Source organism: Hylobates moloch, unplaced genomic scaffold (genome assembly GCF_009828535.3).
Source record: "Hylobates moloch isolate HMO894 unplaced genomic scaffold, HMol_V3 SCAFFOLD_21, whole genome shotgun sequence".
Taxonomy (NCBI): Eukaryota; Metazoa; Chordata; class Mammalia; order Primates; family Hylobatidae; genus Hylobates; species Hylobates moloch.
The window spans coordinates 53,451,615-53,477,243 of record NW_026652296.1 but is presented as its reverse complement, the minus strand read 5'-3'; the positions used below and the strand labels follow the sequence as shown (position 1 = coordinate 53,477,243).

General features: G+C 38.7%; 1 pseudogene; it reads right to left on the bottom strand.

Annotated features, from left to right (window-relative positions):
- Positions 1–6,518, bottom strand: part of LOC116810115 (serine/arginine-rich splicing factor 10-like) — a 40,344-nt pseudogene extending 33,826 nt beyond the window's left edge.
- Between the last annotated feature and the right edge of the window lie 19,111 nt (positions 6,519–25,629).

The window sequence follows — 25,629 nt, the reverse complement described above, 5'->3', positions numbered from 1 at the left end:
TCTTCACCGTACTTTGTATATCAAGGGGAAGTTCTAATTAAGGTAATATTTTATAATAAAAAATTGTTATTATTTGTTTCTTCTGTTGAGCTATAGCTGGTGCTTTTTCTCACCTAGAGGTCTCCTATTTTGATCTAGTGAATGGAAGTAGGATTTGAAATAAAATTAAGGTCAAAATATGAAAAGTATTTACTGTGCAAGTGGCAGATTATACTTTTTCAACAAAATCTTCTTTGAAAGTACTGGCTAATTCCTCCTTGAGAGGTACAAGTAAAGTGGCAGCCAGGAATTCTGGGAAATATTCTGCAAAATATGTCCCAAAAAGCACCAATCAATGTAAAAGAAGTTAATTAAAATTTGAGTCAGTAAGAAAAATAAATGGTGGAAAAGGCAAGTCATCAATCACTATTTCTATTTTCTTCATCTCAAGAGAAGATAAAAAAAGCAGAGGAAAATACCAAGAAAGGATTCAAGTCCGATTAACTCCACCAAATATTTATTTAGAGGCTACTCTATAAAAACATAGATGTTCTTCCTCAAGTGAGAAAAAATCTATGATAAACAAAGTCCTTTTACTAGAATCTCTAAAGCGTAATTAGAAATAGATGAATCTCCAGTGACTCACACCTGTAATCTCAGCACTTTGGGAGGCTGAGGTGGGCGGATCACGAGGTCAGGAGGTCGAGACCATCCTGGCTAACACGGTGAAACCCCATCTCTACTAAAAATACAAAAAAAAATTAGGCAGGCATGGTAGCAGCGCCTGTAGTCCCAGCTACTTGGGAGGCTGAGGCAGGAGAATGATGTGAACCCGGGCGGTGGAGCTCGTAGTGAGCCAAGATCGCGCCACTGCACTCCAGCCTGGGCGACAGAGCGAGACTCCGTCTCAAAAAAAAAAAAGAAAAAAAGAAAAAATAGGTGAATCTCAGCGATGTGATAAGGGTGGAGAGATCGTCAGCACCTCCTAGGGACATCAAGACAAATCCCGGTTGGGCTGGTGTCAGATGCTATTAAGAAGTAGAAAAAAGGCTAAAACCTAGTTACAGTAGCAGAAGTAGTGTTAGGGTATGGCCAGGGTCAGATATCAGGAGAACCCAAGGCCACATCAAACTCTAGTGGGCAGATGAGAGCAACAGTCAGGTGTGAATCAAGGCCCTTAGAAGTTATCAAGATGAGTAGTACCGGAAACCAGCGTATATATACTGTCTTTGGTGGTTGTTGGAATTGAGATTCTGCGAAAAGTTAGGTCTCCATCTGGATGAGCACAACTTCATAAGGCACAACACTCCAAGTTTATCTGTCACCAAACACAGGGATTAAATTTAAATATTTATTTCCAATAGATATTTCTACCCAACAAGGCAAGTGTAGAAGCCTGCATTGTCTGAGCTTGTCAATTGCATGCCTGCTCTTATCATGGCCTTACCACTGGCCTAAAGCGGCTGAACTCTCCTGATTTATGTATTTATATTCATAATTTCCAATAAATTTCTTTAGCTTTGCATTTCTCCTAACATCCTGTATACGTGTGTATAAAATTAAACTAAAAATCCTTTGTGATAGTATCAATGAATAATGTCAAGAAAGCTCAGATATTAACCCCAAACTTTTAGAAGATAACATCTACATTCCCTATTTCCCTTAAAAACCTTACCATCAGTAATTAACATAAAATCAGAGACTTCAAGCTGGAAGTTAAGAGGTCATCTGTGGCAGTTTTATTAAATGTCCACAAATTTTGGACACTTTATCCTTCGAAAGTGGGATTACATCTCTCTTTCATCCATCTACGTTGGCTTCTGACTCACTTGCAAATGGTCTAAAGAGGTAGCACAATTTCTGAGGCTATATCATAGTGGGTAACACAGCTTCTGTCTTGAGTGCTGGGACACATGCTTTTACTTATATCCATGAGCTTACATATAAGAACCCCAAGTATCCTGAAGGAACTATAATGGGCAGAAGTTGAGGACACAGAGAAAAATCACATATACATGCTCCAGTGGCAGCCCCAGCTAATCTCTCAGCCAAGTGCCAGGAAAACCTGAGTGAGGTACCTTGGACATTCAGTCCAGTAAGACTTCTTTATATGGTTGCAACTACAGTCAACATATAGCCGCAACTGCATGAGACACACCAAGTGAGAACTACCCAGGCAAACCCTTCTGAATTCCTGACCCATAAAAGCTAAGGCAAAATAGATTTTTAAGCCTATACATTTAGAAGTAATTTGTTATGCAGTGATAGATAACCAACTGATATACCATCTAATCCAAGTCCCCACTCTGGGATGAATCTTTTGGATTAAATGACTCTAGAGCAAGGTATCTCCCTTCACATTAGCCATGAACCAATAGTTTTGGACAACACAATTTTGTTCCTCATGTTAGATCAAAATCTTCATTTCTCTAACTTTAAACCAATATCCTAGATTAGCATTCTTTGGCTTCTTAAACATGAAAGCTTGCCACATAGACAAAAGCACTCTGTAAATATCTCCTTGGTCTTTTCTCCTGAAGGAAAACAATACCCTTTTACTTTTGGCCTTTCCTCAAAAGATAGAATTTTCAAAATTCTGCGTGTCTTTTTCTGAACATATTCCAATTGGAGAAGTCTTAAAATATAATGTAATGAGTTTGACACTTCATCCCATAAATCATCTCACAGAATTTGGTGAAATTGTGTTTTCTATGGCCTCTATTGTGCTAGACACAATATTTCATTAATGCAGCCCAAGATTGTGCTAGTCTATTTTTTGAACAGCCACATCATACCATTGGCTTATTTTATGGTTGTCATCAAATGGAAATCCCAGACCTCTGCCATCTGTACTGTGGCCAAACAAGCTCACTCAGGCAGCTGACTTTCTGAACCTAAACAGAACTTGAAACTTGTTTCTGCTTAATCTCATTTCAATGATTTCGGCTCAGTGTGTTGCTGTCAGTTGATGACTTTTATTCTTGAGTCTGTCACTTATAATTTTAGCCATCTATGCATCCTCACATCTAAAACTCTATCAAAATTATCCATAGAAATACTGAGTCAACAGGGCTAAGAGTATAGCCAGTCAAACTCCATTAGAAAATTACAGAGCCATTTGCCAACACATAGCAGGCATATGTTTAGACACTAAATACCAACACTTCTGTCATTCAATCTACTATTTACGTATGATGTTCTTGCAAAGAATACTGTCACCTGCACTGATGTAATTGAAACAATTGGTATATATTTTATGCATGGAATTTTCTGTTCTCTAGAGATTCTTACAAAATGAGAAATCACGAGAATTTGGCATGATTTTTCTTGAACAAATGTATGCTAGCTCCTTGAGATTAGCTATATTATTTTCCAAAGGTTCATAAATCACATGCATGATAATCTATTCTAGAATATTGTATTAAGCTAAAAAAGAAAAGACAGTCATCCTGATGATAAGTCATCATCACCATTTTTGAAAGCCAATACATAATTTTTATAGTTCAGATTTCTATCAGAAATCTTCTCTGATACTTCTTAAAAATTAGCAGGTAGTTATCTTACACTAGTAGATACTAAATATTTATTGAATGAATGAACTAATTAATAAATGAATGAAAAGATACATGAATCATTCCATTATCCTGCCTTATTTTCTTCATTTCGACATATCACCCTATGGAAGTAATCTATTGTTCACTTTATTTGGAATTCTCTATCTACCCCTGCTCATGAGTATAGACCTTGATCTATCTCAATAATGTATTCACAGTGCCTAAAATATAGCCCAAGGCATAATATACTCACTGCATGGAGACATGTTAAATTAAGGAAAAATAATTTAATCCAGCTAGGGCTTAGGTCTCAAACTCTCTCATTACTCAATAGTTTTTTGCCATATTCATTCTACTTCTTCCAGTTACAAAAATCTTTTCCTTAATGAAGGAGACTCATAATAGGAGTTCCATTTTCTTTCTGTCATTTGTTAATATATTTCCAAGAAACAATTTATTCTTATTCTTATGCCAAATACTCTTTCAAAACTGATGCTTTAATTTAAGTTCCCATACAAGCAATTTATTTTGGAGGTGACCCCAGGCAGGAAACACTGGGAAGGAAGTTTAGGAAACATGACAGGCAAAAGAAGAATGAAGAGTTTAACTCTTCCATCCAGAACATTCAGAATGCCTCCCTGAATCTTCAGAATTGAAGGAGTCATTCAGATAGACCTCAAGAGGTTGGTGGCGTGACAAATGTTTCAGTGACTTCACATTCAAGCATTTTCCCCACTTTTCCAAACCAAACTTACGTTCTCCCCATCGGCACCGTAGGGAAGACTGACTTCTCCTCAGCAGATTCACATACATTTAGGTGAAACATCTGTATACATCTGACTCTTATTTCAAATAGAAAGATTCTCATTGTAACCTTTTACATCTATTATTTTTCCCATTTTGCCATTGACTCATTATTTGTCGAAGAAATTCTTCTAGAATTAGTATGCTAAAATTAGAATATTAATATATGATAAATCTATATCAAATGTTCTAAAAACTTCATAATTATAAGTAACTGTTACTCATGTAAAATAAGCATCAGACATTTCACAGCATGAAATATAATTACTGTTCTTCTATTTTAAATGAAAAATAATTTCAAGGTACTATTATAATATATGCTTATTTTAATAAAAGTGTGTGCATATGTGTGAGTGTATGTGTGTGTAAACATAATTGGTATAGACGGTAGAATTTTGAGTGTTTTTTCTACTTTTTTGTGATACTATAAAAGTTATTTATTTACTATACACAGAACATGTCCATGGCCCCTATAAAATGTACATGTAAATCACTAAAAAGTATAATTTGGTGAACATTTTCTCAATTACAGTACCTACTTAATCAGTTGGGATAACAGCTCTCTGTCTGCCTCAAAATAATCTCATTATAGCACCCAGTCTTCTTTATATCTAATGCAAAGTTAAGTACTTATTTTGGGGGTTATTTCCTAGTATATGTTTGGTGAGGCAGAGTAAACAATTTAACTCTAGTATATTACAGTCACTGCACAATAAACCAGATTATTACAGATTAAAACAAATCATTTTTTCATTATTTATAATAATGGGATCAAAGAAATGTGGGATACTTTTAAATGGCAGATAACCACACAATTACTTATCTTTGATAGTATATTGGGTTCTGTAATTACATTAGGATATGAATGATGAAAAATACTGTTATGAATAATACACCTCAAACAAAACGAGGCCACACTGTAATGATTCACTAGATTGTGCTCAGCAGACATTTACTGAATAAGGGATTATCTACTTTTCTCCTCAATTATCCAGTACAATGTTTTGCCCACAGTAAGGGCTCAATAAATATTTGCTGAACATACTGACCAGGAAAGAGGTGAGAAGAGATGGGCCCTCTTAGCTGGATATTAAATATAATTGGAATTTACCTGGGAAGCAGAGTAGTTAGGAAGATGTAAATTGCATGTGGGGTTCAAGTAAATAAACGCAGATGCCAACACAACAAATGATTAAGCAGGAAACACTGGCACCAAAATAAACAAACGCAAGATTTGCCAATAATGGCAAAAATTGAACTTTCGTATTGGACCATACTTTTTCCCACTAAATTCAGTTTGAGACAGACCAACAGAGGCACTGTAAGACGCTATGGCTCTCTTCCTTGATATTCAGACATCCTAGTTTCCAATCATTTTTTATGGACCCATTAGCCATGAATCAGTATAAACGTATTCATATTGAGGAATTAGTTTCCACAAGTACAAAGTTGAATTTCCTTTTACTTGTCCTAAAATGCTTACTTTCAAATTTGAAAGGACTTCAATTATTCCATGTAGTTTTCGATAACATTTTTGTATCTTTTCTGACCAGAGTCAAAATAGTCGTGCAGTCATCATACTGCAGCACCTTCCACCCACCCTTTGGTCGCTTGAACTGCCTTTCTTTGGTTCTTTTTCTGCTTTCAGATCTTTCTTTAAGTGTAGCAAGCAGAACTCTACTGGGTATTCCAGCTGCAGTTTGATCTGTCATTTTTGGAATGGCTTCTGCTATGCCATGGTCTTCCAGTCAGTCTATTTCTAGATACAGTCTTCTAAACTGTTATCAAAAGACAGACTTATTGATCTTCTTTCACAACTTCAGCTTCTAGAACGTCTGTATCTGTCATAATCATCATAGTGTGAAGAACTGTACACATTCCTCCCTTCCTTGGCTTTCATTTGATTTGGTGTCTTCCAGTGCCGTGGACAAACTGTATTTCAATCTGCCGTCCACAAATCCATTTTCTGTCCAAATTATGTAAAGCATCTTCAGCATCACAAACATCCTCAAGTTGACCATAAGCAAATCTTGGACGGCGAGTGCAGAAATCAAGTGGAACATACACATCAACTATAGGACCATAACGACCAAATTCACACTGTAAATCTTCAGACCTGGTGTCATCAGCCATGTTCCTGACGAGCAGAGACGTGTTAGGGGGACACAAGTAGCAAGACATGGAGGCGTCATGACTTGGCTGGGCACACTAATGGGCTCAGCAAACCAACTGCGGCTCTGGCGGCCAAGCGTCAGACACACACAGCCCAGAGGGCTCCACCATGGCAATCCACCTCTTCTCATGAGACTTCACTCCCGGCTCCTACCTCCGCGCAGTAATTATCTATGTGTCTGATTTTCTTTTTCTAAAATAAAAGCAAATTATTTTGTAATAAGCAAAAAATATCGGCAATTGGTATAAGCAAATGTCCAAAACGAGAAAGCAGGTACCTTTTTTCTGTACCCTAATTTTGAGCATTTGTGCTGATTAAATACAAAAAATATAAATATTAGTGATTAAGTAAACCTGATAAATTCACTTGATTCAAACATAATAATTGATATTAATAGTTATCATTGTTTTCATTATCTTTATCACACCATCATAAGTAAGTGACAACAATAAAATATTAGAAAAAATATTAGAAACTGTAAGCAGATTATGTTGGTGGTAGATTATACTACTAGAAGATTATATATCTTATAGTAGTATCTAGTCACTTTTTATAAGATGAGCAAAAGAAATAAGATGGCAGCTGGCAGGGAAAAAATATTTTTGAAAAACACCTCATCAAGTACCTATCACGGAGATAATTGTGCTTTGACAATATCTTAAAGTTCCTCTCAAATTCTAGTACAAAAGTTTTTGTTGTTACAGAGCCTGAATTCAGTTACATCTTGGATATACACAATACTATGTGATCTGTTTCTTTGTTGTTTGTCATCCATCACTCCAAATGACACATATTTGGGGGTAAAATAGGAAGAATTTAATTCACTATTCCAGAGATAAACTGTTCCCCTTACTGAGTTTTCCACTTCTCGGTTCATAACTTTACAAACTAGAGCAGAATATTTTTGCCATGTCTATAATCTTCCCCAAAAATGTATAGAATTATCCTATCAATATGGTAGCCATAATTTCAAATTTAATAAAATTAAAATTTCAGTTTAGCAATTGCACTAGGCAGATTTCCAGTGCTCAGTAGCCAACTATAGCTAGTGGCTACCATAATCGGGGGAACATTTTTATAATTCAGAGTTCTATTGGATAGTGCTGAATTGTATATCAAATGCTGTCCAGTTACTTGTTAAAACCTAATTTAAAGCTAAGGTTTTAATAACAGTGTAGTTTTGCCATAACCTTTAATATTTGGCTTACAAGGTAGCTGATGTAATTTAAGGTAGAATTAAATGCAACTTGTTGCTAAAATATTCCACTCTGTTGCCACACTCTAGAAGTTATCTACAAATATACTCAAAAACAGGCTGCTTTACTGGGTAACCAGGGTTTGAATTAGCCCTGCAGCATTATTTATTGCTGTGTAAGGAATCATTCCAAAATTTAATAGTATGAAAAGGCAATAGTCATTAATTATCTCCTATGATCTCTATAGGCCAAGAATTCAGGAGCAGCTAAATTGAGCAGTTCTGGCTCAGAATCTCTCATGAGGTTGCAGTCAGATGCCAGCTGGGGCTTAGCCATCTGAAGACTCAGTGGTGCTGGATGATCCATTTCTAAGGTGGCTCACACAAATGGCAAATTGGCTCCTCTCCATGAGACTTCTTGAGTGTTTTCATAACATGGCTAGCTTCTGGAAGAGCTAGTAATCCCAAATACTAAAGCAAAAGCTGTTATACCTTCTATGACCTAGCTTTGGGTGTCTCATACCATCACTTCTACCATATTCTATTGGTCACACAGGTCAGCCCCAAGTGATTCAGTGTGGTGAGAAGCACACAAGGACATGAGTATCAGGGCACAATTGTCAATGGAGGCCATCTTGGAGGCCAACTACTACCCTACACTCAGCCCATAGTGTTTCTTGCTAGAGTATAGGGGTTAAGCACAAAGAGTGAAAAACATTACCAAGGAATTTAGTCACACTGTCTCATGCCTGAACATAGATTTGTCTAGTGATTCCCCAAAGGAAGCTCCAAGTTTCATTCACCCTTTGAGCTTTCCTCAAATGATCAAGATACTGGAACACTTCCTGCTCACCAGCCTTCCCCACATGAAACACATTTACCACATAAGGACAGGAAACTTTACAAAATCAGATCTTTAATTGTTTTGACCTTAGCTGCAAAATGGAATGTCTTGGAGGTCTTTTTAAAATATTACTGATACACAGGTCTCACCAGAGATTGTAATATAATTTGTCTGCATGCAACCCAAGAATTAGAAATCTGAAAAAGCTCCCCAGGTGATTCCAATATTCGGCAAAAATTGAGAACCACCAATTAGAGGAAGACCCTTCTGAAGGTTCTCTTCTGTGACTCCTCTCCTTCTTTAAGTGTTTCATCATACTTCACAACCCTTAGTTTCCAAATTCTGGCTCTTGTTTTTCAACACAATCCCGGAGAAAACTCTTCACTTCCCACAGAAGTTGGAGAATATCTTGGTCGCTTTCAGCATCTAGTTACCTCCATTAACCCAAGATGCAGCTCATCCTTACAGAATCCCAAGGGGCGAAAACCGGTTCTAGTTTTAAGACCAGAGAAGAAAATAGAATGTTTGAATCCACTTTAGGCCTTGACTGTAGGATGCTGCAAATGATTTTCTCACTATTTACCTAAGAAATAACCACACCTTGTCAAAGGGAAAATTAATATTTACCTGAAACAACACAGTCGTATCTAACATAAGAAAACAATTCCTCCTGCTAACAAGACCTTAACCCTGCTCCTTGTGAAATAATAAATAAATCACCTCAGCATGATGATGTTAAGGCACATCTGATCCTTTCAAGACCTGGCTTATTTTGCAAGAGAAACAACAGTAGTAGAAAAAGACTTCTATTTTAGCCATCTGGACTAGCGCTGGCAGTTCTATCTATCTGGTTTCAGACCTTCATAATCTTTGCTCTTATAAACAGAAGAGAGGTGTCTCACTTTATTACACCACATCATCAAACAGAGACACTCCATATGTCTATCTTCTTAGGTATTTACAGAAAAAAAAAAGGTCTAGATATCAGCAATTCTCACAATTTTAGCTTGCATATGAATTACCTGGGATCTTGTTAAAATGCAAATTCTGAGTCATGAGTGGGAACCGAATTCTGCATTTTTAACAAGCTCTGGGAGACATCACGTTGCCAGTTCACAGGCCACACTCTGAGTATCAAGGATCTAGATATTATAGATAAATAAGAATAATAACTACAAAGCACTTTTCATCTCTTCCCTTTGATCTCTTGCTTGTCCACAGAATTAAAATGGTTTTATCTCACCTCTCCTCCCATTTTTTAATTCACAAAATCTATAATATTTAGAGAATTCTATTATTCTTATACTTTTCTTCTTTTTTTACTATGGCAAAACGTCTTCTGAACTTCTTTGTCTTATAAGAGTACAGATGAGTTTGTGAAAGAAAGACTGATAGGAAGCAAAACCAAGATCCCACAAAAAGGAATTAAATCTTCTTTACCAACCAGACTAAATATTTCACAAATATGTGTTCTTCTAGAATTGCTATCACAAAACATACAGAACATAATACTTACAAAATGATTCATGCCTGGGAGTATTATGGTTACATGATAGTCGGTAGTTTACTGGCTGTATTGCTTTATTTTATTTTAGTAGCCAATCTATTATTCAGGTCTTTAGGACACAGGAAAAAAAAATATGCTCATTAGAAACATAGTACCTCCTAGCTTTGGGGCAAGGAATCTATATGTAGTCTAATTAGCTATAAGAGATAGAAATTATGTTCATTGTTCTACTATTACTTTGAGGCATCCTTTGTCATTACGATCCTGGGCCATTTCAGTGTATTATTTTCAATGATAAAACCAACTAAAATATCTTCTTGACCTTCTTTGTACATTAATAACAGTTCAAGAAATTACTGAAATATTTTGAATAGTAAATTCTTGAGTTAATTACAAGACAGTAAATAAAATTGACACCTTTCTTTTGTCTTTTATAATTAGAAAGAAAAAGTCTACTGAAAGAAAGAGCAGAACAAAATATTGAAAACAACTGAAAAGACACAAAATGTGTCTTCGTAATCTTGGCTACTTACTACAACCAGGTTAAATTTTTTAAAAATCCACTTTTATTCCAAAATTATTTTAACTACAAAAAGTCACCAAACAAATATGACTCAGCATTTAACAAATTATATCATTCTTAGAACTGTTAGGTTAAAGTTACTCCAAAATATTTCCAATTAAAATTTCTATAATTGATTCACATTTGAGCACATAGAGAAAAATTGACTCCCAAATTGCTGTAAAAGTAGTTCGGTACCCAATGTATCACCCTGGAGAAAAGAAAAATGACTGTTTCTTTTGCCTCCATGGTATCAGGCAGTCTAATCCTACAATATTTCCAGACCTCACCCATACCAGAATAAATACATGTATGAGATGACATTGCAAATTGGACGCCCAATGTTCACAAAAGCTGATTCTTTCATAAGAGTCACCCTTACCACAGTCTTTACCTTGGAAATTACATCTGAAGTGGCTGGATCAATCCCTTCAATCAGCATATGTTGAAATTTTAGTCTAACTCCATAGTAACTATAGCAATGTTTATTTCATTACAAACTATAATAATGAACATAAAGAACTTTGGACATAAATATTTGGTAACAATAGTGAAATTTCCTAAATCTGGTGACTATTGTTCTGTTGGCCCCTGGAAGGCCATGAAGAAATACAAAGAACAAGTAACGACATTCTCAGTTAGACTCCAGGATTGAGAAATGGCTTAATAGGATTCTTCCCATTTGCCTAGAAGTTAGAAGATGTGGACCCTTGTGCCACTTTGTCACTGACCATTCTTTTGAATTTGAGCAACACAATCAACATAAATGAGCCTTAGTTAATGTATTTATGAAATAAGAAATGGTTAGTTTCAATATCTCTGAAGTCCTTTACATCAAGAATAATATAAATTGTTCAATTGTATTTTTTTCTTTTTGAGACGGAGTCTCGCTCTGTTGCCCAGGCTGCAGTGCAGTGGTGAGATCTTGGCTCACCGCAAGCTCCACCTCCTGGGTTCATGCCGTTCTCCTGCCTCAGCCTCCTGAGTAGCTGGGACTACAGGCACCCGCCGCCACTCCCGGCTAATTTTTTGTATTTTGTTTAGTAGAGATGGGGTTTCACCATGTTAGCCAGGATGGTCTTGATCTCCTGACCTTGTGATCCACCCGCCTCGGCCTCCCAAAGTGCTGGGATTACAGGTGTGAGCCACCGCGCCCAGCCATTTAATTGTATTTTAAAGCAAAATTGTATTGTGTGCCTTACCCATTTCCCCTTCTCCAGTGATCTCATTCTTGATCTGAAGCTTTTTGAAAAATTTCAGCCAATAACTCTGAATTATTAATTATACTCCTGGCCTTTTCCAGACAAGGGAATATACAGTAGCCTACAAATGTGGTAAACAAATTATTAGTCAACAGATATTTACTGAGAAACTACTAGAGACAAAGTACTATATAAAACTGACTAGTATTAGAGCCTCACTGGAACCAACTATGGGGCATAACTGGTAATATTATTAAACAGTGAAGCTCCCAGGTAATGGATTAGAGATATACACCTTAAAGAGGCAGGAGACTCTCCATCTAAGCCTGGATAGTACCCAGAGGGACAGTATTAGCATACTTGAGAAAGAAATGCATTTGACAGAAACAGCATTGATCAGCCTTGGAAGCGTAGAGATACAACCTTGAGAACCTGTCTAGCACAATTTAGATCCGCTAGTACCCCTTTTGAGGAGACCTCAAGGATGAGAGCGATGTAACTATCAGGCTAAATTATAACTGGAATTTAGTTCTTCCAACTAATTCCACTTTCATGGTATCCATGCCCACTAAACTACCCTCTGATTCTAATTTGACATCCCACATATCTGTCACTGTTAAGCATGAAAAATATGATCCCCCTAGAATAAAAATAATAGATTTTTCTGACTGGAATTAGCAGCTCTTGGTGCACTGATAAATCTGTATTCTGAGCTTCTTGAAATGTTGGCAGGAAGAAGGAGCTATCTATAATGAACTTCGTAATAAAGCCAGACTTTCCCAAGGAAACCACACATCATAACAGGGCTTCTTTCCCCTTAAACTTCAACACATTTATTTATTCTTTATCTCTGTTCTCTCTTATTTCTTCTTATTCTTATCCTCTTCCCTCTCCTTCAATTTGTCCCAACAAAGATAATGAACTGACGTGGGCTTGGGTTTTAAAAATATTTGGGATTAGACAGATGTTAGAAGAAGGCATTTCAAAGACAGGGGCAGTTAAATTGGGTTGGGGGATTAAGTAGACGAGCCCCAGCCAGTTTAAGGAGTGATGCTAAGTGAGGTGAGACTAGAAGCTTAAGTCATGTCCAGATCATAAAGATCTCCAAATGGCACTAAGGAATCTGGCCACAGGCAGTTGACTATGAGAATTCTTAGGATTTCTCGAAAAATAATGACATAGACAAAAGTTGAATTTTAGGAAGATTATGTATATTAAATACAATCATACATGAAGGGGTATGTGTGTAGTATTAACCATAAACTATACTTAACGCAGAAGTACATAGGTCAGTACTTTGCACTTCAATCAAAGAGGTTACACATTCCTCTTTAGAGAATGGAGGTAAGGAACTTATAGAACATGACGAATGTTTGCTCACAAGGAGACAACTGGAAGGAGCTGGAGGGATGTGGGTATATCCATGAGTAATGGAAGAAGGAAAGAAAAGAAAGAATAGAGATTTCTATAATTCATCCAGTACCTTTCCTCAGGGGTAGAGTTTGGCTTTCAAATGACCAGCAAGTCAACATTGGCAGCAACTCAGCCACCAGAGCAATATCCAGGAAGCTACTGGAATCACAGAGGATTTTGAAACACATGCGTCTGGATTTCAGTGTTATTCCTGAATAAGTCTGTAGTCTTCCCTCAACACCTCCTTCTATGAGAAATGGAAACTCGGGCAACACAAGGCAAGGAGGGACAACTGGACACACCAGCTGAATCATAACATCTGGTGAAGACTTCTCTGCTATCACAGAATCTGAGAGATGGCTAATATTCAGACCAGCTCCCAAGAGTAGCTTTTCCTACAGGAGGGTGAAACAGCCTCAGGATTTCAGCTCAGGGGGAAATATGTCTGTATGAGTAGGAGAGAAATGGAGTTGTGTGTGGTTTTCGAAGCAGAGGACAAACACAAAATCACATAGCCTCCTCGTCTGATGGGTTTCCCTGACTTGGATGTTTCAGTGATGCAGTTTGGCCCCAGAGCCTTCATCTGAGCTAACGTTCCCTCCCTCCCTTTTTGCTTCAGCTCAGTGTTTTGCTTGAATCTGAGTCATAAGCTCCTTAAGCTGGCAGGAAGTGGATAGTCGGGCTGGCAGCTTGCTCTCCCCCAAGCAGAGGGAGTGTCTTGGCTGACACCTAAGCAACCTTTTCCATCCCCAGACTCTGAAACAGAACCAATGAGCATTAGAAGAACGGAAGGCTGGGCTATACTCAGAGTAGAAGAGAAAAACCATCCTATGGAAATCCAATAGCTCAAGCCATGGTTTTAAAAAAAAATGGCTTATGGAATTTCCTCAGCCACTCATGATGTCCTTACAATATTTTGTGTTTATCCCACAAAGTTTGTCTATATACACTCTCAATCTAGCTCCAACCCCAGCTCTACAGGTCTTTATTCTCCATCCAGTTTCTGAATGATTTTCCCCCCTAGCAAATTCCATTCTTCCCTCTACTTCTCCTAAACCACAGCCACTCTAACAGCTAAGTTCATACTCTGAAAGTTTGCCCTGTAGGGACTTAGAGCAGAATACTACCAAGTATGACACCTTGGCATGCTGAGTACTTTGAAATGGAGGAGATAGGAAAGGCCTCTCCAACAAGGTATCTCCAACCTTTTCCCTCTTCCTTCTCTCTCCTAAGACATGTCATAGAAACCAGATTCCTCTCCCAAAGGTGGGTCATAGAAATTAGAACTCCTCTACCCCAAAGCAAACCATAAAACTTAGAAAGGCCACATTCTGACTTACCTCCCTCGAAAGTAGGCCATAAGACCCTCATTCCAGAGGGTCCTGCCCCATAGCCAGGGGGAAATAATGCTACACAGAGAGATCAGGAAGAATCTGAACAAACAGGTCTTGCTAGGGTACCCTCTTTCCCCCAGTTTATTACCATTAGATCATACCTTTTTTGTCAAATCATGTTTCTCCACAACTATCCACTTCTTTCATTAGACTTAGCATAAAAACACACAGCTTTCCCTGGGTCTTCAGGTCTTCATTCCTGAAGGCTCCCATGTCATGTAAAACTTTGTTAAATAAATGTGTGATGTGTTTCTCTTGCTAACCTGTCTTTTGTTATAGGAGTGTTAGTCACAGCCCTTGTGATGGATGAGGGAAAGGTATTTCTTTTTTATCCTTTCGGCCTCCATTAATGGGCAAAGTAATAAGCTGCAATCTGAAAGAATTAAAGAAAGGCCTCTCTCCTGCCCAGTTCCAGAAGTCCTGCTTTACTGCATGATGAAGAGTACAGATGTGATCAGAAAGGAAGGAAACACTGAGACATTATCACTCATTGATACTCCAGCTCCCATCAGTTGTCAAATTAACTTCAACAAAGATCAAGGGCACAAGCAAAGAAGGAACCAGATTTGGGGGAAGCAGAAAAACTAGCAGAGAAAAGTCTGGCATATGAAGCTTGTCATACCGAATGATTACTACAATGTGGGTGACCTTGGAAGCTGTAGTTCAGGAAAAGGGAGGGGGGTCTGAACACCTGGATGGAGAGAATCTGCCAAAAGAGCTAAGGGGTGTTGAAAAGTCGTGGCAGAATGTTGGCAGCAATCCTTACCTCCTTCACAGTTTTTCCTTCCACCAACCTGATTACTTAGGTTTAGGACTGAGACTTGGCAGGCCTTTTGCAGGCAGACCCCAATAGAAAAAGTCTATCTCACCCAAGACAATTCCAACACTCTGTATGCCCCTTTCCCAACTCCTTCTGACTCCCTCGCAACTTCCCACCACCATGTGCCTTCCCCTGGCCCTCATCCCAGCCTACTCAGACCTCACTTCTGACATGGGGCAAGACTTCAAGACCAGGGCCCCTGGCCCTTTTTCTACCTGATGATTCTCTGCTTCTTCCTGTCTGCACCATTGCCTGATACCTTCTGATTGCTCAGACCACAGCTCTGCTGTCAATCAAGTGCTTGACCTCCACAAGGCAGTCTTTGGCTTTCCAATTTAAGGAAAGTAAAAACAAAACAGAACAAAAAATATCCCTAAAATATTTGAAACAGGTTCTGTTTGGAAAGTTAAAGCTGGTGAATGCTGAATGTGTAAAATATCGTCTCCCACTGTCCTAGGGAGAACTTTGCAAAGCAGCTATAATTCCTATATTAGAAATATATGCAGTTTTGTTATGAATTGAGCTCTTTCTTTATACAGACACTGGCTCTTTGTTTATTTCAGATATGAGCAGCTACACAGCTGCTCCCCCGTTCAATATTTGCAGCATATTAGTTATGAGAGATAACATTGAATTATTAATATAAATAATGTGTTAATACTGACCCACCTGTATGTGGAAAGGGCCTTGGAATATATAGTTTCTATGCTTATTTTAAAATGATATTCAGAATGAAATTTTCATAGGGGAGAAGAGGACACACATTCGTAAGCACTAGGCTCAAGAAAGTCCATCTCTTTTTTTCAAATTTGTTTAGATGAGATGTGCTCTTCAGTCTTTCCCCACATGTCCATTCTGAACATTTGAATGCCAATCTCCTTGCAGACAGACTGATCTTAGAGGAACTCAACCAAACTAAGATTTTGTGGCTTGGTGTCTGGGCATTGCAGACCTTATCTGACAGTCTGGGTTTAGAAATAGAAGGAATAGAAGCAGTCAATCAGAAAGCAAGAAACTTAATGACAAACTGGTAGGAAACAGAAGTGACTGCAGGAAAACTTCATTCATTCAAAGAGTTGAAGAAAGACTAAAATGATGAAATGTGACTTACAGAAGAAAGAGTTAGGTGAGAATCTAAATTCTTAAAATAATTCTGTCTCTAATGAGATATGTCACCTGAAGCAGAACTAAAGGTTTTCTAAAGTCTCATAACATTATATAATAACCCATGGATGATGTACTATACTATGTTCCTGAGTTCAGCCTCAGAGAGGTAATGCAGTCAAAGGGACATCGTTTATACAAAAATAAGACTCCTCAAAATAAATTCTTATTTGCATTTTTTGAAATTCTTGGAGAGAACAGAGAATCTCCAACAGTACTTTAAAATTCCTCTTTCCTTTTATCCACTGAAAGACATAGAGGAGATTTCCAAGATACTTTCTTCAAAATAGCAAAAGAATATTTCCCTCTGACCCTCCCGCCTTCCAGAAATTGACTCCTACTTTTGGCCCTTCACCACTTCACCACTTTATTATGACAATTGGTTGGCTGCTTTTTTTGCTAATCCTTTCCCCTCTCCTCTCACATCTCAGGTCCCATCCTTCTACGGTCATGCTCTGGTTCTCCATCACAACTGCCAGAAGGACTGGGAAGACCCTCCTCGGATGACAGAACTGAAGAAGACCAAAGTCCTATTTGTCCTACAGTGGATGTGAGAGACTGAACACGCATAGAGGAATGTTTTCCATTGTCATACCAGACCTCTATTGATTCTAATAGGGATGGCACCATGTACGAGAGGCTGAAGAAAAGACCAAGTCAGAAAATGTGACATAGAGTTTATTAAGGGGACTTACATACAGAGACAGTCCAGTGGCAGTGGCTGGACAAGAGAACTGCAACCATTTGTAAAAAGCATGAAGGTTGTATAGCATTTTCACTTAGCAACTTCCACCTGGCAACCTCCAGTTAAGCCAAACAAAAACCCTCTATCACCTGTATGGCCTGCATTCCAAGGAATGGATTGGGGATTCAGGTGTCCTTCATAGATAAGGAATGGATCTCCAGGTTGGCCATTGCTGGATTCCTTAGTCTGGGACTTTGAACACACTGTCTTCTTAGACCATGGGTCATTCTCCTAAGAAGGACTCCTAAGAATATACTTAAGTTATTGCTCTCAGGTGCATCTGTCATTCACATGTCCGTTTTGATGATGGCTCATTCATGATCTTAAATAGAAATGGTATTTTAAAATATATAGTGTATTCCAAAGGGTTTTCCAAATAGAAGCCCTAAACTTTGAGGAGTTATTGTGAAGTATTCTATCTTGAAGTAGACCATATGGCATTCAATGAAAATTAATGCATTAGAGCAACACGCATTTGTGTGGATGATTCTCATGCATATCTTCCTCTCCTCCAACACTCTGTTGTTTGAATACCTAGGTCTCCCCAGACTTTCAGCTATCTCTCCTCTACCCAGGTTGCCCACCAAGCCCTGCCTTGGTTCTCTCCTCGTGAGCCTGGAAACTTTCTCAAGGCAGTAAGCTGTGGCAATTATAGGACTTAACCACATTTATTTGCTATCACTCAAGAATCATTGTTCTGTGGCACTTGGTGACCAACGTCTTAAAAACTTTTTTACCCATATATTTTGTCTGATTGTTTGTTTGTTTGTTTTTGAGATGGAGTCTCACCCTGTTGCCCAGGCTGGAGTGCAGTGGCATGATCTCGGCTCACTGCAACCTCCGCCTCTCAGGTTCAAGCGATTCTTCTGCCTCAGCCTCCCGAGTAGCTGGGATTACAGGAGTGCACCACCACGCCTGGAAAATGTTTTGTGTTTTTAGTAGAGATGGGGGGGGGGTCTCACCAGGTTGGCCAGCCTGGTCTCGAACTCCTGACTTCAGGTGATCAGCCTGCCTCAGCCTCCCAAAGTGCTGGGATTATAGGTGTGAGCCGCCGCACCTGGCAATCTGATTGTTTTGATTATTTCAGTTAAACAGGTAAATAAAGTTCTTAATCCACCTTGACCAGAAGGAAAATTCCCACCAGCTGTGGATTTAACAGAAACTCAGGCTATATTTGAACTAAATTGCTAAAGATCCACAGCTTCAGATGCATAACAGCCCTTCTTCCACCAAAACCAGATCTCAAAGAAAATCCCATAACCTTCACTGTGTTTTGTGCTTTCATCACAGTGTGTACAGCCTCACTCAGGGAGAGTGACCTCTTCTTGGGTGTGTTAGTTTCCGAGGGCTGCTACCACAAATTTCCAGAAACAACAAAATTTCATTCTTTCACAGTTCTGAAAGCTAGAAGTCCGAAAGCATTGTGTCAATTTATAAATATCTGGAGGCAATTCCAATGTCTTCATTTTATTCTAACACACAGCAACCAGCATTGTACTTTGCTCCTCAAATAAGCTCTATAGTGTTTAAATAATGTTTAATTTAATTGTAACAGCTAAAAGGCTTTTCTATGAAGGTGATTTCAGCCTCCAGTTTTCAATTTAGGAATTCCTAAAAAATAGCACCAGGTGTACAATTCTAACATGGCTGTAAGGAACACCTGACTAGGGAACAAACTATTTTTCCCACCTGTGTGGAAGTTACTGGAATGCTAAGCTGGAGAAATTTCACTACCTTGTAAGCCACAGAGAAAGAAAAAGTGGTCTGTAGAAACTATCAGTTAAAGCTAAGACAAAGTCAATCATAAAATGCATTCCTGACTTCAGAGATAATTAAAAAGTGAAAGATAGTGGATTCAGACTCAAACACATACAGTGTAGATACATGCTTTGTGAGCAAATGGAGATGGCTGTCTTGCAAGTGACTTTTCACCCTGTCCAGAAAGTTTCCCCAACTTTCTCCACTGTGAGATTTGCCCATCTTCTAACCTCCTCACCCCCAGACATCCAGCTATACTACATCTCACAGATCCAACCTAGCTTGGCCAGTCTTATTTAAAATTTAAAACAGAAATACCGAGGCTGGGATTCTTTGTAGTGAAGTCACATTAATGGCAATTGTCTGACACCTGGTGCTGGGGTGTCTCATAACTTTCCTTTAGACTAATCTTTCCAAAGGCTAAGGGGTTTAATCCTCCCTTGATTCTGCAAAATACCCCAACATCATTCCAGTAAATTCTTTTTTGTGGCTTAAGTCAGCCAGAGTTTATTTTTTGTGGCCTGAAACCCAGAGAACCTTAACTAACACAATGCCCTAAGAACATTTTCGGAAAGATATGCAAGAAATTAATCTTAATTATCTTTGAGAAATGAACTAGGTGTCCGAATGGTGTAGAAGGCAACTTCTGCTGTTACTTCATAACAATGTGTATGATTGGATGTTGTGTTGTTATGGTCTGGAGCAAACGGTTGCCGTTGGAGCAGAGGGTTTCCAGTTCGAAGTTTAGTCTGGTTTGGGGTGTTCATTTTCACACCGTGAGCATGTATTACTTGCATACGTTTTTCAGCTGGGTTTAGTGTGTGTGTGTGTGTGTGTGTGTGTGCGCGTGTGTGTGTGCTTACTGTCATATTTGAAAAGGAATAATATGATGGTAGCTTTCTGATTTTTCATGGCTCGTATTTGTCCCTATCCTGGTCCAGCCCCCTTATTTCACAGACATACAAACTGACCCTAGAGTAGATAGGACACAGGCAACCATTTTACAGCTAACGTGAGATCATTGCTTTAGACCAGCCTAGAATTAATCTTGTTGATAATGTTCTTGTCTTAAGAAAGAATGATCTTCTTTGTAAATGCAGTGGATACTAAATGATCACACATCTTCCTGTGAAGTTGCCTTGCATGTTCTTCTAATCATACTCCAAATTTACTCAGCTTGAAACTTTCGCTGCTTAATTATCTCCTACTTTGAAAAGAAGGTCAAGCTTAGATGGATTTGTTATTGATCACACTTGAATGTGAATTGTCTTAACTGGGTTAAACGTAGGCAGACACTTGGATAAAATCCCTCTCAGTGAATGAGTTGGGTGTTCTGGTGGAACTGTGATAAATCTAGGCTATTGGACGTCACATAGGAATACCTTTGTAGTTCTCTCCTTCATCTTTCCCCGCCACTACCACCTAAAAAGAAAAAAATTAATATGGTCAGAAAAATTCTATCCCCTGGAAGGAAATTAGCACGAGTCAAGACAAATAGACTAAATTAGCCATTTGTGGAAATAGTTCATTCTGGGAGTTGACCTGCAAATGCCTTGTCGTTGGAGCAAAGAGTTTCCAGTTCAGAGAGGGCTCAGGAAAATTAGACGGCATGCTATAATTATAAAGCAGTAAACTCTGCAGTTGTATTTTACCTTGCTTAGGATGATGTCATGGTGCTTTAGCAACTGACTTTAAAATAAGAGAGTGTAAGAATGTATTATTGTTCGTCCAGGAGTGTCTTGAGAATCAGAGAACCACCCAGGATCACTCTGATTCTACACGAGGGATCACAGTAATTTAAACAGGCAACAGGTGCTTCCTAGGCCACTAAACTTAGTGGAAATCGGGTCACAAAGAGAAAGAAAGGAGGGAGGGAGAAATGAGTGAAAGGATGGAAAAAGGAAGTGACAAATGAAAGGAGGGCAGAGGAGGAAAGAGTAACTGCAAAGAAATGAGGCAAAAAGGAAGGAAAAATCCCCTTCTCCAAAAACAAACATAATTCTGCCCCTCAAAGTGTTAGAATGTTGGGGCAGAGTACCGATCCTCTCTTCTGGTATATTGTAATAATGTTTTTAACCAGTTTTCCTGATACAAATTTACATTATTTTGTAGTGTGAATCTAAATATGGAAGTTGTCAGCTCACTCCTGCTTAAAATTCGCTAGTCCTCCACCTCCGTTAGGGCAATGTGGGTTTTCGGCTAAGTTTGCCTTTCCTATCTCAGAACTCCACCTCCCAGCCATGACCCTTCAGAGTGCCCTGGAGTTGTGTTGATCTGTGCAGTATGCCTTGCTTTTTTATACCCTTGAGGCTTTTGGTATTCTATTCACTCTAGGTAGAATGAAAAGTCTGCCTTTCAACCCCCCAACCATCACCCCTTTTGTCTTGCTGTCTCAACCAGTGAGACGCTGTTCAAACAATATTTCTTCTGTAGAGCCACGCATGCCTCTTCATAAGAGAATGATTCATTAAGATTCTATCGGCATATTTCAAATAAACTGTGGTTGTCTGAGTGAATCCCTCTCTCTTTGTAAATATTGAGCTCCTAAGGAACAAGCACCCTCTCATATTTACCAGCATGTATATATACCAGTCTCCCGTGTATACTCATAAGTTTATCCTCAAAAGTACTTGAATTAATGAAGAAGGCAATAGAAACTATTTTCTAGAAAATGTACTCATGTCTTGAAAGTGACATAAAAATTTCTTGGCTATTTTAAAATTATTTAAGGGTGACTGTTAATTTGTAGAAAATGAATAGCAATGTGAATAATTCCTGCCCATAGCAATGCAAATGAATTACAAAAATCCCTGCAAGTCAGATTTTCATTTGAACCAGTCAAGATCTTACTGGTCCCATGGCTGGGTGCAGTGGCTTAAGCCTATAATCCCAGCACCCTGGGAGGCTGAGGCGGGTGGATCACCTGAGGTCAGGAGTTCAAGACCAGCCTGGCCATGGTGAAACCCCCATCTCTACTAAAAATACAGAAAACTAGCCCGGTGTGGTGGTGCACCCCTGTAATCCCAGCTACTTGGGAGGCTGAGGCAGGAGAATTCTTAACCCGGGAGGTGGAGGTTGCGGTGAGCCAAGATCATGCCGTTGTACTCCAGCCTGGGCAACAAGAGCAAAACTCCTTCTTGGAAAAAAAAAAAAAAAAAAAGATCTTACTGGTCCCCTCATTTATCTCATTTATTAATGAGTCAAATAAAATCCTTGACATGCATTCATTTTATATTTGGATGGGAGTCATGATTTTACTATTTTTGAAAACTATGCTTTAACACTGTAATAGAACATTTTTATTGAATATGTCTGTGCATAAAAGACCAACTAGCATAGGTTGACTGTGTGTTAATAGAATATAGAGAATGTTTTCTATTAAACTTAACATAATAGCTGTAAGGCAATGTGGAAGTGAAATTAATGTATCTGTTAAAATCATAATACTAAATTAGAACATCAACAGAATAATATAATAGGGCCCTTTAAACAAATGGTTGCCAAGTTTACATTCACACACTCACACATGCACACACACTACATCTACACCTACAAATAAATATGTGCATGTGTATGTGTTAAAATGTAACTGGTACGTTGTAGTCAATATGTTTTCCATAAAGTAATTATAAGTTTATAGGTTTCTGCATCACAAGTATGTATCACACTCTATTAAACATGTGGTCATGAGGGCACAGTGTTAACTCTATTGCTTAACTCTTTTAATCACTCTTACTCATCCTTGCCTGTTATTTGCTTTTCCATCATTTTCCTTAACTAAAGCCTATGTATCATCCCCTGCCAGACATCCCCCTTCCACTTATTTGAGTGGAAATAGGAACTTTCCCAATGAAGGCAGCTGAACAGACGGCATTAAGCAAAAACGTTTCAAATCTAATGGCCCATTAGTCACACTCAACCGATGATCCACTGAAATGACTGACCAGGTAACTAGGTCAGCTAGCTCAAGGGAAGCATTTACGATACAGCTCTCACTTTTCCAAACCCAAGGACCACAGCTTCAGCCTCCATTCACGAAGACAGGATACGGACCCAGGAGCCGCGTGGCTCATTACCTGTGTGGTGGGAATTGCTCATAGACACAGGCATGCTTCAGAGGACTGGGAATACACCTTTCTCTAAGACTGAAGTTTAGATTCTCTCTAACTCTAAGAGAAGGGCACTGCAAGGTCACCAATCTAGCACTTTGGTTTTTTTTTTTTTTTTCTTTTTTAAAGCACTACATCATTTCTTAAGATACATATTACATATGATTAAAACTTTATCCTATTTTTCTCCCTCTCTTAGCTGGCATTCCTTGGGAGTGGAAAAAAAAATCAAAGGCATTCCCACACAAAGGTCCGCATTGAAGTATGTTTAAGTGTCAGATTAAAACTAACAAAAGACAGGAAATAAGGAGTAAGACTTTAACTCAGTCCTGAACTCACCCTATTGTGCCTAGGTACCAAGGGGTCAGGAAAGAACCTCTAGGTTCAGAATTAGCTGCTTCTGTTTCCTTTCACTGCTGAGATATTATACTTCAAAAAATTATTAAATTGACAAGAAGCCCCCAAGTGCCTATAACCCCCACAGGGTGGTAATCTGTGCATATCTCTAGTTTTAAAAGGCATGATTCAACCTTACACCTCTTCAAAAGTACAAAAACATCTGTTACCTTTGGTAAATCCCCTTTCCTGTGTATCTATTTTCTGGCTGTACTGAGTTATTTCCCTTTCAAAAAAATAAGTGAATCAGAAAAAGAAAAGATGCCAGAAGTAGGAAAAAACAATGATTTCTTAGCAGATAGCAAGCAGCAACTTATTTATTTCTGGTTTTCTCTGCTGAGGAAAGCACTAAGTTCATATTCAAACTTAATTTTCTAATCTAGGATGACTTCCAGTATACCACGTATGATTCTGACTCTTCCTGGTCATTTTTCAAATTCGTCCTATGGTAATAATTGCAACTGCCTCCAGCTTATTCACAGGTGGAGAGTGTACCTCCTCTGCAAAGGCAGACTGCCTTTGGGACCTAAAGCATCTTTGCCTAGAGTTCTCTCACAGCAGTGCTGGCATAGACACTACTCAGGTACGCGTGTAAGTCTGCTGATTGGAACTGGGAATGCATTGTGTACTTTGCATGATGGTAAACCATAGTTAGCCTTCCGTGATCCACAGTATTGCTGAGGAAATTGGTGAGGGTTATTAAGATTCCAGGTACCACGAGTAGCAAAGGACGTCCTTGGGGAGAAATACTCAGGGTTCTAACAACTCGGAGTCTGTGACACTCTTGTCCTTGGATGCCCTTCATCTCATGCCCCACGACTTGAGACAGATAGATGTTCCAGCAGATTCTCTGCAGATATGGAAAACTGCAGATGACTTGAAGTTCCCGTAAGCAAAAATCTCCCAGATGAATTTGCAGAGCAAGCCCCGCACCTCGCACACGAGAGGACAAGAGACCCCATCCTCTTTTCTCATCATGTCTGTCAGTTTATATCCTTCGACCCCCCAAAGAAGTGAGCAAATCATCATTCTTCCTTTGACCAAGAAAAGCAATGCCTTTCTTTACATCTAATAGTAGGAGCAACATTATGAGATACAAATGAAAAACATCCAAGCAGTCACAATGTTTAAATGAGAATTGTTGGTGCACTGTCTCTGTCAGTTGGGTAAAAGTTTAAAATTGTTTCCTGCTTGCCGGTTCACACCTCTCACCCTCTTCTTTTCACATGCAAACACACATTTTTCATTTTCACTTAAATCTGTAAGAGGGAAAGTCAGGCATTGAGAAGACTGTTCCGTGTAAGTGCCTCAAATAAATAACTCAGTACTTTCAGAGAATAATAAACGCTATAAAAAAGGAAATAGTTAAAAGCGTCATGTAATTTTTCATCCCAGCTGGTTAAGTTTTGAGAGTGACAGGGGTGAGAACAAATGCTAAACTGGACTGGGCACCAGGACAAGAGCCGCCATCTGGGACTCTCCCAGACAAACCTGAAGGTGGGAGGTCTCTCTCCAGGTAAAGTGATAAAAATTTCTGGAGTGACTCTCAGAAATCTGTACTTAGAGAGGCAGTGGGAGACAGAGGATTGAGCCCAATCGTGCCTGGCTGAAGTGAGCTTTGGAAAGAGCCACACCAAATTCAAATGCAGGCTGGATTTGTAGGGCCAGAGGAAATAGGTAGATATTTAGTTTATTACACTAGATATTTGAGAGGTAATAGAGGCTTATACTGGCTGGTACCAGTATGATGAATGTGAGGGATTATTGATGTGAAATGAATAGATCTCAAAACCTCATGTCTATAAACAGGGTGAATCAGAGGTGATTTTTCTGAGTAACTGAGTGATGTCTTTAGCAGTACTTTGGGAAAAACTAAGGCCAAAAGGTTGAGTAATATACACGATTTTGCCAACCAATAATGTGACCTCCAGATCTACTTTTTAGTAAAAAGATGACTCTATTTCAATGTGATAAGGGCCATGAAGGGGACATGAACAAGAAACTCTGAGG